Here is an 18212-nt window from a genome sequence, read left to right on the forward strand (position 1 = left end):
TTCTTGGACACGTAGTCAATAGTGAAGGAATCAAAGTGGATCCTGCAAAGATTGAGGTTGTTATGAATTGGGAAAGACCAAAGACTCCAACGGAAGTGCGAAGCTTTTTGGGATTAGCTGGATATTATCGATGATTCGTTCAAGATTTCTCTAAAATTGCAGTTCCCCTGACAAAGTTGACAAAGTAAAATGAAAAGTTTGTTTGGACAGATAAGTGTGAAGAAAGCTTTCAAAAATTAAAGAGAAGGTTAGTTTCTGCACCGGTATTAGTTCTGCCCGACGAGAAAGTCGAGTTTGTGATATATAGTGATGCCTCATATAAAGGATTAGGTTGTGTTTTGATGCAGCACGGAAAGGTGATAGCGTATGCGTCAAGGCAATTGAAGCCGCACGAGCAAAAATATCCTACACATGATTTGGAGTTAGCAGCAACTGTGTTTGCTCTTAAGATTTGGAGACACTACTTTTATAGAGATAAATGTGAAATTTATACGGATCACAAAAGCTTGAAGTACATCTTTATGCAGAAGGAGTTGAACATAAGACAAAGAAGATGGTTGAAATTAATTAAAGACTACGATTGCACGATAAGTATCATCCCAGAAAGGTAAATGTTGTAGCGGATGCGTTAAGCCGCAAAGAAATATTGAGTGTGTTAACTACGTCCGAAGAATTGATTAAGGAATTGATTTCATATATAAATTTCTTAATTTTGGTTAAGATATGATGAAAACCTAGTTCTTGGTTTAAAGAGTTTTTAATTTTTGAATTTCTGGATTTCTTAAAGGTTTGTTGTTAGTTTTGGTTAGATGAATCGATTGTAATTGACTGGAGCTTTATTTTGATACCAAAATCATGGATTTTGGTTAAGAAATCAAGTGAATCGATTGTTGGCCGGATAATTTGTCGGTTTTCTTCGAGTTTGGCCGGAAATGTTGATCTCGACATTATTTGTTGATGTTGAGGCCATGACCGTGTTGCTGAGATAGTTTAGGACTTATTCAGCATAAAATCCATGCTAAAATCGAGGGGTTTAGGTCTGTTTTCGGCTTGCCGGAGTTTGGCCGAATTCTGGAAGGTCCACCGGATTTTGTGCAGATTTTCATATTTCTGGAGAGTACTTCTAGAACTCCGGCCATGTTCTTGGCCATGCCACCCTTTGATCCTCCAAAACCCTGATTCCAATCCTAAAATCTGTTTTTTCCAGATTTTCTTTTAAAAATAAATTAAAAATCCTATTTGAAATTCTAAAATTCATTTTTAATTCAAAATTAAATTTGGTTAATTATTTTTAATAATTAGCTGAATTATTTTAAATTATATTTTTTTCTTTTATTATTTTCAGAAATCCGAATTTGATTTAATTAATTATGCTTTATTTTAATTAATTATTTATTGATTTAATTAAATAATTAATTCATTTAATCAATTAATTATATTTGTAAATGGTTAAATAAAATATAATTATTTATAATTAAGCCAAATAATTATTTAAAAATTATTTTGAGGTTTTAAAATTATATAAAGGTATTTAAAATTCAATCAATATTATTTATTAATTGAATTATTCTTATTTTATTCATAATAAATAGACCGTTCATCCGTTTAATACGAAATGAACGTGTCTAGACTCAGAAAATATTTTTCTTCTATTAAAAATACTTTTGAGACATAAAATCTTTCATTTCGAAAGGTCGTTTGATTTTGTAAACGTTACCGAGTCGCGTAAAAATCAAAAAGTTATATTTCGACTCGATTTCAGTTTTAAACATTCCGAGTCGAATATTGTGATAAACTGATCCATACGTTGTATGAATTATGTGATACGTGGAATAGGTGCTTACATGTTATATGAATTATGTGGTGAGAAGAGTGTTAGAAGACGAGTTTAATCGTATCTTCTCATCCTTAATTCGGATTCAGATAAAATGAAAAGTGATTAGAAGCTTATATTGTCTTTTTTGATATTTGTAATAAAATGATTAAGTCAAAAATGTGAGCACATGTTATTGGATATGCATAATGTGATTATATGTGGTCTGATTATGTATTAATTGACGATTATGTGAAGTATATGTTTATTTCTTATGTTAAGAGCGTGATAAGTGAATTGAGTAACACAATGTCGTGTCCAGATTGATATTAGAATTTAGTTTGATTGATTGATTGTTGATTGAAATAGAATAACAGGGGGATAGTCTAATAACTAGATGAGATAATGTCAGATTTTTGATATGGATTGTGCGAATGTTGGTTTGTATAATATTGTGTTTAAAATGGTTTAATCGTAAGATAAAGTCAAAGAATGTGTATGTGTGAATTGATAATTAGTAAGTCAGAAAGGTTGTATAGGTTGACTTGTGATTCTGTGTTGAGTGTTTATCAGTCACGTGAGATGTATTTCTGAAGGGTTATATATAAGGGGTTTGATAGTTATAAGTTAAAGTCGATAGAATGTTTAGTGATTATAGTATTGTCTTATTCTCATAAAGGATCCGTACGAGACGTGCAATATCGAAGACGTACATAAAGTTAAATGGTGTCGCAAAGCGAATAAGGAATAAGTCGAGAAAGCAGCCATGTGTGGTGAATTGAGTATAGTCAGAACTTATCTGTGAATTATGATATGATGAGATTGTGGAATATTAAGTATGAGATTAAGCTGTGAGTTGGAATCAGATTTAAGGCAAGTTCCTAAGAGCAACTTTATAATATCCTTGTGTGTTCCTTAAAAATAATATAAATTAATAAGATCCTAGTTATTTAAGACATTATAAGGTAGTCCAACTCCAACAACAATCCTTATTTTGGTTCCTTATTATTATTATAATATTAAATTCAAATCGTAATCATATTTTTTAAAGAAAAGAGAGAAAATGGAGTGTGAAAAAAGGAGGGAAATGAATATTTAATTAATAAAAGTAAGATTGGGAATGGTTAAGCATCCCTTATCTTTAAGGAAGAAAAGAAGGATCTTAACTTTTTAGGGAACTACTAGGATGCTATTGGAGTTCCAATTTTTATTGAATCCTTATAATTTTAAGTAAGGATCTTTTATAAGTAAGCTGTTGGAGTTGCTCTAAATCCTTTCTTACATATGTTACAAAGATTTGATATTTTTTTAATAATTATGGTATTGTGTTTTATGTGGTAAACCGCACCTGGTAAACCTTTACTCCTGAGAATGAAACCCATAATTTCTTTCTACCTTCAATTTCTAAATATCCAAACACTTATTTTCTGCTATGAACACATACCATACGATATGATACCACATTGGAACTACCAGATACCTTTCATTCAATAAAATCACACCCTTGTATACCTGATTTCTTATCATAAACACCAAACCCTCGTTATTACAAAGTTGAAACTCTTTCATACAGGATTTGATTATCAAGTGTAAATGTTGTTTTGGTTAAATATTTTATAAATGTTGATTATGATTCTGTTTATGGAAATGAATGTTCTATTTGAATTGAATTATTATAATTGGATTGTTTTTATAAAATATGTGGACAAGATTCATGGTCAAATGTAGGCCAAAGTGTGCCTTGGATCCAATATAGAGAACACGGCTGTGTGCCATGTTCGGGGTTAGTGCGTGACTGATCGGCAACCAAACCTTTGGTTTTAATTAAAATGAGATAAGTCTAGTTCTATAATTCTTTCAAAAGCTTGAATTTTTTTGCCTAGTTTTGAATTGATTCAAAGATTGATGAATCTTTTTTTAATGCCCTGAGCTTATGAATTCTTGATAAACTATTTCAGATTGTTATTGCTATATTGCTACTTTCAGAGCATTGTTGCTCACCCTTACTTTTCTTATAACCATTTCAGAAATGCTTAAAGATGAGTTGCTCGAGTTCGATAGCATTTAAGGCTAAAGCTGTGCAAAGAGTATGAGTGGTTAAGTTATCCAGAGGTTAAAAAAGATATTTATGGAATCTGATGATGAGGGTCCGAGTTAGAGTTTTTTTATTAAGATTCAGTGTTATTCAGGTTTGTAAATAAAGCAGTAGTGATTCTTCTTATCGAAGATGACTTGAAGTTGTAAAAGTTATTATTTATTAATAATAGTGGTTGGTTCTAATTTCAATGTTGTAACCTGTATGCAATCCTGTTTTAGGGGGTTATACTATTTTCTTTTAAAGTCTTTTCAAATTTTCAGGTTTTTAAATTCTTTGATTTTTATTATATTTTCAAAAATACAGGTTTTTAAAAGTGTTTTAAGAAGTTGTTTTGGTGTGATGACGTCAAATCTAGACCCCCGAATTTAAGGGACGTCACTGTTGGTATCAGAGCTACAACAAAGTAATTCTTACTGGAGTAAGAAAAGGTAATGTGTACTTAGCTGACTTCAACTCAACAAATGCATATTCAATCACTTGTCTTTTCAGCAAAGAAAGTCAATATAAAAGTTGGCTATGACACAAGAAGCTATCTCATTTGAATTTCAAGACTGAATAAATTAGTTAGGAAGGACCTTGTTAGAGGTATTCCTCAAGTTAAATTCACAAAGGATGGACTATGTGGTGCTTGTAAAAAAGGAAAGCAAATGAAAGCATCATTCAAAAGGAAGTTTGAAACAACAATTGATGAACCATTACAACTGTTGCATATAGATCTCTTTGGACCAGTCAATCTATTGTCAATTTCCAAGAAAAGATATTGCCTAGTGATTCTAGATGATTTCTCTAAATTTTCATGGATATATTTTCTTGGATCAAAGGATGAAGCAAGTGAAATCATCTTCAATCATATCAGGCAAGTCAATAATCATCCTGATCTCAAAGTAAGAAGAATTATGAGTGACAATGGAACTGAGTTTAAAAATTCTACAATGAGGTTATTTTATGAAAAAAATGGAATCATGCATGAGTTCTCAGCTCCAAAAACACCACAGAAAAATGGAGTGGTAGAGATAAAGAATAGATTACTGATTGAAGGTGCAAGGACGATGTTAGAGGAATCAAAGTTACCAACTTATTTTTGGGCTAAGGCTGTCAACACTGCATGTTACACTCAGAATATTTCTTTGATCAATCAAGCCAAATGCATGACTCCTTATCAATTGTTCAAGAATACGAAACCAGCACTGACCTTTCTTAATTTTTTTAGATGTAAATGTTATATTCTAAGGAATCAAGCTGATCAACATGGGAAGTTTGATGCAAAAGCTGATGAAGGTATCTTTGTTGGATATTGTAATAACTCAAATTTTTGAGACCTTGTAAAACGTTTAATGAATAGTAACCCTGACGGACGGAAAAAAACTTTTGAGCCCAAACTATGAAGTGCGTGAGAAAATGAGTTTCAGAGTTGATATTATGATTATACGTACCAAATGAGTGTATGTAAACGCTATTAGTTTTCGAAGAAAACGAACTTTGAAAAACGAACATATTTACGACTCATTGAGGATTACATGAATCCCAATATAATTACAAGATTAAAACCATTTACGAGGAAGTATTACGAAGACGTTTAAGCGACCGAGCGAACGCGTAAACGATTAAATAAACGTAACGCACTAACTAACCATGGTAAGAAAGTAACCATAGTTACTTTATCAAATAGTGAGCTAGATATAGGATGATCAACCAAGGCTAATGAAATAGTGAGCTAGGGTACCTAAAACAAGTAGCTTAGCTTGTAAACTAGAAAGCTACTTAGATTTATCCATGGATTTGGCAACAAGAATAAACCTAGGATTCTAAACTAGAGAATATCAAATCAATATAAGATATCACCAACATAATTTCCTAGAAGCAACCAAGGAAGCAAGCATAAAAACATTTCTTCTCTCCCCATTTCTTCCATTCGGCTTCTTCTCCTTCACCAAGGAATTCAAAATCAAATCTCCAAGTTCTAGCCATAGATAAATCCTCCCATTAATTCTCAAGCTTCCTAACAACCAAACTAAGGTAAGATAATTCTTTGCTCTCTTTTTATCAAGGTTTGATGGGTGAAATGAAATCAAGAAAGTTGCTAGTGAATAGTATGAATACTAACTCTTCTTTGGTTTCTTTATTTCAATGTTGGTTTTAGGTTCCAAAAACTATACCAAGCACTCCCAAGACTCCACCATCCTCAAGATCACATCTCAAGATTTCAAGAAAGGTAAAAATCTTTGACCCAACTTTATTTAAAATTCAAATTAAAGATCATTTTAGTATGTAGTTATAAACTTAGTTTTAGTGGTGATATTGTTAAGATCTTGATGTTTAGTTAAGTATATTTAAGGTTTATTGTTGTTGCCTCAAGAACATGATGTTCTTGAGAGGAGTTAGTGTGTTGATGATGATATGGTGATTGTTGGTGGTAGTATAAAGATTTAAGGCATAAACGAAACTCAGATCATAAACGTAATCTCGTTAAAACGAACAAAACATAACTTTAAGTTTCTGCAGAAAGTCCCGAAGATGTAAACTTTATTTTCTTAAAAAATAATACTTGATTATGATAGAAAATGTAATCTGTTTTAATTTCATTGATATTAATAAAAGACTTGTTTTGTTTTTATTACGGGCTTTATCTATTTAAGTGTTTAAATAAGATATACTATAGTTTAGAGTAAAGCTTTTTATGGATTATGATGAGATCATAATAGTGAGACCTAAAAAGATGATAACTCTAAACTTAAATAGTTCCTGGTCATAGGATTACTAACTGGTAATTAATAATCTGCAAAGATCGGTACATACTATGCTTGCTTCATTATGAAGGATGTCTATTCTCATAGGCATTTATGTGGTGACACTATAGCTAGTATGTAGGTGCTTATTATAGAATAAGTTCACTGAACATGACTCGCACAGCTGAACAACTGATGGAGTTCACTCACGTGTCAGCAGTTGTTCACATAGTGATAGTTGTACAAGTATCCTTAGACTTGAGGTCATCATAGTCATCTTGTGTACACTGAACTATGCTTTGGTTTAGTTCTTAGTCTCCAGGGATAATTATTAGGGCTCTTCTGGGTATAGGAATTTGTACACGAAGATAGTGTATGATCAATAAAGGATCTACCCCTTCCAGTGAAGGAAGCGAATGTTCAAGGCTGATCCACTTATGCTAGTTTAGGAATCTCTGGCCAGAGTGAATGAAATTAGAAAGGAGTTTCTAATTTGCATAGAACTACGCATAGTAAATGGTAAGCAAGTGATTGAATTAGATAGGCTTGACACGAGATCCATGCCTTGTATTTAATCGGGATATTGTAGGGTAGAAGGAGTTTATTGTACGGTAACTATTCACTGAATAGGTTCTTGGTATTCTAAGCAGTGAATTCATATTATCCGGATAGTCGCGATATGCTGAGAAGTATCCCTCACGATGTAGAATAAATGTGATTAATTAATTAATCATATTTAATAAATTAGAGAATTTATATAAATAATGATAAAATAGTTTTATTATTATTTATTTCTACTACCGGCTTAATATTGAACCTACAAGGTCACACCATAAAAAGAGAATAATTTAATGGTGGAGGAATTAATTAATAATGGCTAATAATTATTTATTTATGAAATAAATAATTAATTGGCAAATTTAATAATTGATTAAATGAGATTTAATTCATTATAAATTAATTAAAAAAAGTTCTTAATATTATTAATTAAAGGATTTAATTTTTGGAAATTAAATCAAGAGAGAGAATTATTTCTAAAGTGTTTAGAAAAAGGATTAATGATTAAAAGGTGTTTTAATTATTAATGAGAATAATAAATGGGATAATAATAATAATATTTATGGGAAAATTTCAGCTGAAAATTTTGCCTATAAATACACTATTATAGACCCTAATTTTATTCTAACCCACACAAAACCCAAAAAGTTTGGAAAACCCAATTCTCTCCACCTCCTTCCTTCTCCTTAACATCGTTTTCTTGGTGGATACCGGTGGAGTGCTTCACACTTGAGGAGCAACTGCTAAGGATCTCTGATCGTTGTCTCCGAATTATTTTTAAAGATTAGATTCGATCCCTCGAATTTTTATTCATGATCTGTATGCTTTTATTTGGATTTTATATGTGTAAAAGTGTTTTGCCATGCCCCCGCTGCGTTTAAAATCCAACAATGGTATCAGAGCACAGGTTGTATGCATATAGATTTGTGGTAAAAATTTCAGAATTTTATGTGCTTGTATGAATTAATTATGATTTTTACAAGTTATATCATGGATTAATTTTGTCTGATGAGAAATCGTTTCTCAGAATAATTTTGAATGTTGATCTGGGTTCTACAAGTGTTGTAGATCGTCTGGGTATTTTTTTTATAATTTTATGATGTATAGATTTTTTATTATGAATTTTTGAAGTTATTGTAATTAAAATTCGTAATTAAATAAATCATATATATATATATATAAATTGTTTATAAGTATGTATATATATCTGTACAACATCTGTATGTTTTCTGTTGATGCTGTTGGCACGGAGAAGGACTGTCAGTACGGCGACACGCAGATCGAGGAAGAAGTGACGGCTGCTGCAGAAAAACAGAAAATAAAATAAAATAATAGGGGTGTCACGCATTCTGGGAATGCGTTACACACCCGTGACACATTCACGGAATGCGTTACACCCTTAAATGGCTTAAAAGGTGTGTAACGCATCACCGGAATGCGTTACAGGGCTTGTAACGCGTTCCTGTAATGCGTTATAGCCCGTCTGTTGATTTTAAAATTGATTTTCTGGGAGTTTCGTAACTCCATTTTGGGCGTGCAATATACCGTTGGATTCGTTTTTCCGAGACGGATCTAATGGAGTGATCAATTTTAGTTTATATAAAAGTTTTGAACTGTTTATATTCCATGAAGTGTTTTAAAGCTGTTTTTGATCGTTTGAATTAATTTTAAATGTTTCTTGTGATACATAGAGATGTATATTGCTTGTTCTAATGTGCTAGATGATGTAACATGCCTACCTTGATGTTTATTCATGTTGATATATGTGATATATGCTTAGTTTATCATGTGATGACAGATTTAGGTGAACTTAAATAAACATAAGGCGTTTGTTAGACAACCTAGTATAGTGAAATTGTTTCATAACCTTAATAATAATATTATGAATACAATCATGAGATTCTTGTGTTTATGAAACACGTAATTGAATATGAATTTTTGATATGAGAGAAATGATGATTCTGTCAACAACAGATTTCTATCTGTAAGAAAGGGTTATTAAGTGACGCCTCTTGACAATGCTCCACCCGATCTGCGAATCATCTGATTATTGATTATTGATTTGAAATATTTAATTTAAAAGGAAGAATCTCTTTATAATATGATTATGATTGTAACGTAATATAATCCCTCTAAAATTAAATAATATCAAGTAGTAATTGGCCAATGACACAACGGGCTTGTGTCGGTCATAGCCTTCCAACATGGTAGAAAGTAGTTCTTATTTTTAAATCATTGTCGTTTCGTGCCACAGCCGAGGGCTTTGATTTCGAAATAAGAAATACTTGTCTATTACATAGAGATGTGTACATTGAATAAAAATCTAAAGGTCGTTACGTGCCACAACCATGGGGCTTTGGGGACTGATTCAATTATACGGAATGTTGGGTTAGACTTGACTTAGAATATTGAGTTTGTCGTGCCACAGCCGTGACTCAATTATTCAAGAGGCTAAAGTTTGATTAGGGAATAACATTAGATGTAATTGACAAGAGTTGTCTGCCTATTGAACATTACATGGCGTTTCGTGCCACAGCCGGGGTTGTGTAATGGAATGTAGGATCCCTATTCCCACTAGCATTATGAATGCTTAATTTTTCAAGTAGGGGGTTGAATAAATTAGGAAAACTAGTGGGAGCCACTTATGAATAAAGACCCGATTCATATAGTGTTTTGAAATGAAATCGAATATTTGCTAAGTGTTGTTATGTGTTTATCATTTACAGATTTACTTTGTACGTTATGTCTTCTGCACTATCACTCAGGAGCATACTAGATGCTCACAAATTGACTGGTCCTAATTATGCTGACTGACTTCGAAACTTGAGAATTCTTCTCAGGATTGAGAAGCTGGAATACGTGATTGACTCACCTAAGCCTACTGAACCTGCTAGTGATGCACATAATGATGAACATGTTGTGTATCGTAAGTGGATAGATGATGCAAATGTTGCTCAATGCATCATGCTAGCTTCCATGAACATTGAGCTACAGAAGCAACATGAGCATATGGATGCTCACACTATCCTCATGCATCTACAAGAGTTGTATGATGTGGCGGGGAGGACAGCTCGATATGAGATATCGAAGGAGCTATTCGGTTGTAGGATGTCTAAGGGATCATCTGTGAATGACCATGTACTTAAGATGATTAATTTGATTGAACATCTTGGACAACTTGGTTTTGTCATGGATGAGGAGCTGAGCCAAGACCTGGTCTTGCAATCGCTTCCGAGTTCGTTCTCGTAGTTTGTTGTGAACTTTCACATGAATAAGTTGGATGTTAGCCTGCCTGAACTCCACAACATGTTGAAGACTGCGGAATCGAATTTTCCCCCTAAGAAGAGTTCTGTTCTTCTAATTGGTGAAGGTTCCAATCCTAAGAAAAGGAAGAGGAACCCTTCCAAGAAGAAGAAAGTAGGTGAGAAAACGCCGGTTCCACCAAAAGCTGAAGACCCCAAGAGCAAAGTTGTTTGCTTTCACTATAACAAGGTGGGGCACTGGAAGAGGAACTGCAAGGTTTACCTTGCAGAATTGAAGAAGAAGAAGGGTAGTGAGACTACCGCTTCTTATTCAGGTATGTTCATGATAGAAATGAATATGTCATTAAATCAAATTTTTACTTGGGTATTAGATACCGCCTGTGGTTCTCAAATCTGCAATTTGTTGCAGGGACCAAGGAGAAGTAGGACTCTTGAGGAAGAGGAGGTGATTCTACTGATGGAAATGGAGCAAGAGTTGCTGCTGAAGATGTAGAATCATTTTATTTATATAGGCCTACGGGCAAGACTATTATTTGAAATAATTGTTATTTTATTCCCTCGATCGTGAGGAATATTATTCCCATGTTAGACTTGGCTGGATTTTCATTTATTATTGAGAATAATGAATGTTCTATTCTTAGAGATAATATTCTTTATGCACGTGGTGCTTTAAATAATGGTCTGTATGTATGTGACATAATTTATTTCAGATTGAACAAACTAATAAAAGAAAAGGGATGATGAAAATCTCACTTTATAGTGGCATTGCAGTCTCCATTTAGTAGACATGGAGAGAGGGCTGCAAATTTGCTAGGAATGGTACACACAGATGTATGTGGACCAATGTCTACGCAAGCCATGGGTGGATTTTCATACTTCATTACTTTCATAGATGATAGATCTGGATTCGGATATGTGTTTGATGAAACACAAGTTTGAGGCCTTTGAAAAGTTCAAAGAATATAAGTATGAAGTGGAGAAATAACCAAACATAGTATTATAACTCTTCGATTAGATCGAGGTGGTGAATACTTGAACGGAGAGTTTATGGATTATCTCAAAGTAAATGGTATAGTCTCCCAATGGACTCCTCCAGATTAGTATTTGAAAGGAGAAATCAAACTTTGTTAGACATAGTTCGGTCCATGATGAGCTATGCAAATCTTCCAGTATTCCTATGGGGTTATGCATTGGAAACCTCAGCATATTTACTGAATAAGGTGCCTTCCAAAATCTGTTCCTCAAACTTCGTATGAGATATGGAAAGAAAGGAAACCAAGTCTTAAACACGTTAAGATTTGGGGATGTCCAGTTTATGTCAAGAAAGTTGACCCAGATAAGCTGGAATATCGATCCGGAAAATGTAGTTTTGTGGGATATCCTAAAGAGACTTTAGGGTATTACTTTTGCACCGATCATCGGGTGTTTGTCTCCAGACATGCTAACTTCTTGGAAAAGGAGTTTATCCTTGAAGGAAACAGTGGGAGCAAAATTGAACTTGATGAAGTTCAAGAAGCACAAACTACTACAGATCGAGTGGAAACACCTGTTCTGACTGAACAACCTTTTGTGGAACAGCCCATTCATAGGTCAGGGAGAGTGTCTCGCCAACCTGAGAGGTAATATGGCCTTGTCATTGAGAATGACAATGAGTTGTCGATCATTAATGATGACGACCCTGTGACCTATAATGAGGCTATGAGTAGTGTTGACTCAGAGAAATGGCATAGTGCCATGAAATCTAGAATGGAATCTATGTATACGGTATACAAAAGATAGATTATAGCAGATGGCCAGGTGGAGACCTTTAAGGCCAGGCTTTTGGGAAAAGGATTCAAACAAAGGCAATGGATTGACTTTGATGAAACCTTTTACCTGTAGCCCTGTTAAAATCAGTTCAGATTTTGCTTGCGAATGCTGCTTACTACGACTATGTGATCTGGCAAATAGCCAGATGGTTTTCTTTCCAAAGGAAATGAAAACCTAGGGTGTAAGCTGCTGCGAACCATATGTGGTTTAAAGCAAGCTTCTCGAAAGATGGAACATTCGTTTTGATGAGACAATCAAAGAGTCTGATTTTATCAAAAAATGTAGATGAACCATGCGTCTACAAAAGGGTTAGTGGGAGCGCGGTAATATTTCTTGTATTGTATTGAATTAGAGTTGACACACATAACAACATAGTAGACCCACTCACAAAGCTACTTTATGAAAGTCACTTTGATCGTCATAAAGACAAGATGGGTATTAGATACCAGAGTGATTGGCTTTAGTACAAGTGGGAGATTGAAAGGAATATGTCCTAAGTCCAATCATGTATAAGGATTTAGGAATAACTTTTATGTAATCTGTTTTGATTTCATTGATATTAATAAAAGACTTGTTTTGTTTTTATTACGGGCTTTATCTATTTAAGTGTTTAAATAAGATATACTATAGTTTAGAGTAAAGCTTTTTATGGATTATGATGAGATCATAATAGTGAGACCTAAAAAGATGATAACTCTAAACTTAAATAGTTCCTGGTCATAGGATTACTAACTGGTAATTAATAATCCGTAAAGATCGGTACATACTATGCTTGCTTCATTATGAAGGATGTCTGTTCTCATAGACATTTGTGTGGTGACACTATAGCTAGTATGTAGGTGCTTATTATAGAATAAGTTCACTGAACATGACTCGCACAGCTGAACAACTGATGGAGTTCACTCACATGTCAGCAGTTGTTCACATAGTGATAGTTGTACAAGTATCCTTAGACTTGAGGTCATCATAGTCATCTTGTGTACACTGAACTATGCTTTGGTTTAGTTCTTAGTCTCCAGGGACAATTATTAGGGCTCTTCTGGGTATAGGAATTTGTACACGAAGATAGTGTATGATCAATAAAGGATCTACCCCTTCCAGTGAAGGAAGCGAATGTTCAAGGCTGATCCACTTATGCTAGTTCAGGAATCTCTGGCCAGAGTGAATGAAATTAGAAAGGAGTTTCTAATTTGCATAGAACTACGCATAGTAAATGGTAAGCAAGTGATTGAATTAGATAGGCTTGACATGAGATCCATGCCTTGTATTTAATCGGGACATTGTAGGGTAGAAGGAGTTTATTGTACGGTAACTATTCACTAAATAGGTTCTTGGTATTCTAAGCAGTGAATTCATATTATCCGGATAGTCGCGATATGCTGAGAAGTATCCCTCACGATGTAGAATAAATGTGATTAATTAATTAATCATATTTAATAAATTAGAGAATTTATATAAATAATGATAAAATAGTTTTATTATTATTTATTTCTACTACCGGCTTAATATTGAACCTACAGGGTCACACCATAAAAAGAGAATGATTTAATGGTGGAGAAAATAATTAATAATGGCTAATAATTATTTATTTATGAAATAAATAATTAATTGGCAAATTTAATAATTGATTAAATGAGATTTAATTGATTATAAATTAATTAAGAAAAGTTCTTAATATTATTAATTAAAGGATATAATTTTTGGAAATTAAATCAAGAGAGAGAATTATTTCTAAAGTGTTTAGAAAAAAGATTAATGATTAAAAGGTGTTTTAATTATTAATGAGAATAATAAATGGGATAATAATAATAATATTTATGGGAAAATTTCTGCTGAAAATTTTGCCTATAAATACACTATTATAGACCCTAATTTTATTCTAACCCACACAAAACCCAAAAAGTTTGGAAAACCCAATTCTCTCCACCTCCTTCCTCCTTCTTAACATCGTTTTCTTGGTGGATACCGGTGGAGTGCTTCACACTTGAGGAGCAACTGCTAAGGATCTCTGATCGTTGTCTCCGAATTATTTTTAAAGGTTAGATTCGATCCCTCGAATTTTTATTCATGATCTGTATGCTTTTATTTGGATTTTATATGTGTAAAAGTGTTTTGTCATGCCCCCGCTGCGTTTAAAATCCAACAGATTGTTGGTGGTAGTATAAAGATTTAAGGCGTAAATGAAACTCCGATCATAAATATAATATCGTTAAAACGAACAAAACGTAACTTTAAGTTTTTGCAGAAACTCCCGAAGATGTAAACTGTAGTTTCTTGAAAAATAACCCTTGATTATGATATAAAATTTTATAAGGATCTTTTAGGCACTTGAATCGCTTGATTCTGATTTACGGATTAAAAGTTATGACCGCTTTACTAAAAGTGATTTACGCGACAAAAACTGCTACGAATCACGAACTTTGAAAATATAAAGGATCAACTTAATAGTGTTCATAAATCATAAAATTTTTAAAGAGAGTATAATATTGAGTTTCCTAACTTCCATAAAAATTTCAAGTGAAAATAATGATTTTTCAGTTTTATAATAATATCGGAGCAGAGACCGCGCGATTAGAAACCGTAGAATCCATAGCGGAGCCGACGACGAAAATGAAAATGAAATTAAGATTCTTTGAAAAATGAAGCGACCATGATGTGAATAAGGACTTAAAGGAATAATAAGGATAAAATAAGTTGAGAGGGTGCATAATAATTAACGCATGAGTGCAGGTAGCCGTAAATTAGAACGTGACCTAACAAAATGAATTATGTTATGATTATAGATTTCCGAGCGGAACCTAGAGCATCCTCCACCTCGAGATACCCATGAAAGTTTACGAACCCAACTGCACTTACTGTTTTGTTGTGAAATGATTATTTTATTATCATTGCATAAATACCATGTTTGCCATGATACATAGTTATTGAATTTTTGCATAATATAGCGATGTTGTACGATAAGTATATGTATCGTAAAATATTTATTTCCGCTTTAAAAGTGATGTATAATTATAAGACGGAGAGTCGGTCGGGATTTTATGATGAAAATCTGGGAATCATTCCAGTGATATTAGGACAATTACAAGTCCATAATAGTACGTTTTAAAGGGACTCAACGTCCACTGACGAAACATTAAATACCTCGAACTTTTATTCAAACGATTTCCCAACAATCATATTCCCTCAACTATATTTTATTATTCGAACAACTAATATTATATACCTATTCCTTTATTATGGGAGAAGTATACTCCAATGATTATTTATTTCAAACCCGATTAAACATTAAAGATTATTGATTTCCTAGTTATAAGTGGCATTTTATACCACTTAGAACGTCTTATAATAGCTTGAATTGGTGTCTTGAAATCAAGTATTTTGTGTATTTGATGTGTTTTTCTAGCGTTTGTGCATCTCAGGGTATTAATTGCATTTCGGGAGAGAATTCATCAATAATAATCCTTGGCATGTGTTTAGCATTGCAAGTGGGAAGATAGGGGCAGATTGCAGCGAAGAAACGAGAGAAAAATAGATCAGTTTCCAGTAAGAGGCTGAGCGCCCGCTCAGCTCTGCTGAGTGACCGCTTAGGAAGCTGAGCGCCCGCTCAGGAATGCTGAGCGGCCGCGCATGATCGGATTTTCAGAATTAATATTTTAGACTCCTATTTCTGTTTGACTTCCAACTTCTGAGTTAGCTGGGCTTTATGAGACTCCTATATAAGTAGATTTCAGAGACGTTTCACAAAGGTTGGATCGTAGTATTAATCGAAGAGCGAGGAGATAAGAAAGAAGACCGTTTTAGCACACCGCAACGAAGAGGAAGCATATTTTCTTGTGATTCTTTATTTCGTTATATCGTTGGATGCTAGTTTTCTTTACTTTAAACCTATTTACTCTTGTGACGTACTCTGGTTTAATATAAGTAGTTTTAGTTATTATTCTCGTATGTTATTATCATGTTTACATATGAACCCATGATGATGACGAGTTCTATCATGGGCTAATCGTGATCATGGGGTCGTAACGGATTTACTATGGAATTCATTAGTTAGTTGTTTAATACCTTAGTGTGTGATGATTATATGATATCTAGTATTGGTTGTGCGTATTCGTCTTATGTGCGTCGCGAACATATAAGATAGGGTGTTAATCTCTTATGAAGCGACGGTGGATCTTGAGAGTTAGAACTTACCATGCTAGCATAGGTTCATGTACGAGTATGCATGATTAGTGGGTAACTGTAACCATTTTATTCACCTGGTGTAATCAAAAGGAATAACTTGTGCTTAAATCGTTATGTTGTCAATTTCTGTAGACATATAGGGACTCAACATAATTGATGCCTATTCAACTTCTATCTTAATTGTGGATGCTTGGTAGAATGATATTAGTACAATGAAAGTTAGCTTTTATCAGTTTAGTGTTATTCGAGTAATATCATCACTGTTGCATGCTAAGGGTAATGACAATAGCTATTGAAGGAAGTAGTAATGAAGTTGTGATCTCATGAGTGTTTTAATATTGTTAATTCAAGTGTTAATTAAGTGTTTAATTCTGGTAGTTAATTATAGTTAATAATTAGTTAATTAAATCTAAGTGTTATTGTCTTAACATTGAGAAGTAATTATACACTGGTGAGTGAGTTTAATTGAACATAATTAGTCTGAGTCTTTGTGGGAACGAACTAGAAAGTATTCTATATTACTTGCGAACGCGTATACTTGTGTGTGTTATTAGCGCGTGTTTTCGCCCTAACAAGTTTTTGGCGCCGCTGCAGGGGACTCGACGTATTTGTTTAGTTTATGTACTTACCATCATTGGTTATTAGGACTCAGTGATTAAGACTTGTTACTTATTGTTTCCAGTTATGTTTCAGGTACTTTAGCGAGCATTTATGCAAACTCGTTCTCATACTCGCAAGATGACTTTAGATACGGCTGAGGAGATAGACGAAGTTCTTGATATTCCGGAGAAGATAGATTTTGAAGATTCGGATTCAGGAAGTGAGCAGAAAGAGCCAGTAACCATGGGTGATCATTTAGTTCCGGCAGATCCAGCTCTTATGGACTTTTCTCGGCCCAAAATTGATGACATTCAGTTTAGCATCATGCACCCGGCTATTGAGGCCAATAACTTTGAAATCAAGCTGGGCGCTATTCAGATGGTGCAAAATTCTGTTTCTTTCGGAGGTGCTGCGACTGAAGACCCCAACATGCAGATAAGGAATTTTGTCGAGATCTGCAGTACTTTCAAATATAATGGTGTGACTGATGAGGCTATCAAGCTGAGGCTTTTCCCATTCTCGCTGAGGGATAAAGCTAAGGACTGGTTACATTCTGAACCAGCTGGGTCTATCACTACTTGGCAAGATCTTGTGCAAAAGTTTCTGGTTAAGTTTTATCCAATAGCGAAGACTGCGGCTATGAGGAGTGCTCTTACTCAGTTTGCGCAGCAACCTACGGAATCTATGTGCGAAGCTTGGGAACGCTACAAGGAGATGTTGAGAAAGTTTCCACATCATGGAATGCCTGATTGGATGGTGATCACTGGTTTCTATAATGGTTTGGGGGCCCAATCTCGGCCCATGCTCGATGCAACAGCTGGAGGCGCCTTGTGGGCCAAAAGCTATACTGAGGCTTATAATTTTATTGAGACTATGGCTGCAAATGAGCATCAAAACCCAACTCAAAGGATGATGCCTGGGAAGGTAGCAGGTATTCTGGAAGTTGATGCAGCTACAGCTATTGCAGCGCAGCTCCAAGCGCTATCTATGAAGGTTGATTCTCTAGCCACCTATGGGGTCAATCAGATAGTTATGGCCTGTGAGCTTTGTGCAGGTTCTCATTCTACGGATTAGTGTTCTCTTGTTAATGAATCTGTTCAGTATGTGAACAATTATCAGCGACAACAGCAGCCTGTGCCAGCTACTTATCATCCTAACAACAG

At 34.0% G+C, this 18212-nt stretch overlaps 1 non-coding gene across 1 annotated transcript; it reads right to left on the reverse strand.

The window, feature by feature from the left end:
* Nucleotides 1-17685: 17685 nt before the first annotated feature.
* LOC141662938 (small nucleolar RNA R71) lies at nt 17686-17792 on the reverse strand. The gene has a single exon (XR_012551037.1). It is a non-coding gene; the product is annotated as a small nucleolar RNA R71 (small nucleolar RNA).
* Nucleotides 17793-18212: the final 420 nt, after the last annotated feature.

This window comes from Apium graveolens, chromosome 5 (assembly GCF_009905375.1).
Source record: "Apium graveolens cultivar Ventura chromosome 5, ASM990537v1, whole genome shotgun sequence".
In the NCBI taxonomy this organism is placed as follows: domain Eukaryota; kingdom Viridiplantae; phylum Streptophyta; class Magnoliopsida; order Apiales; family Apiaceae; genus Apium; species Apium graveolens.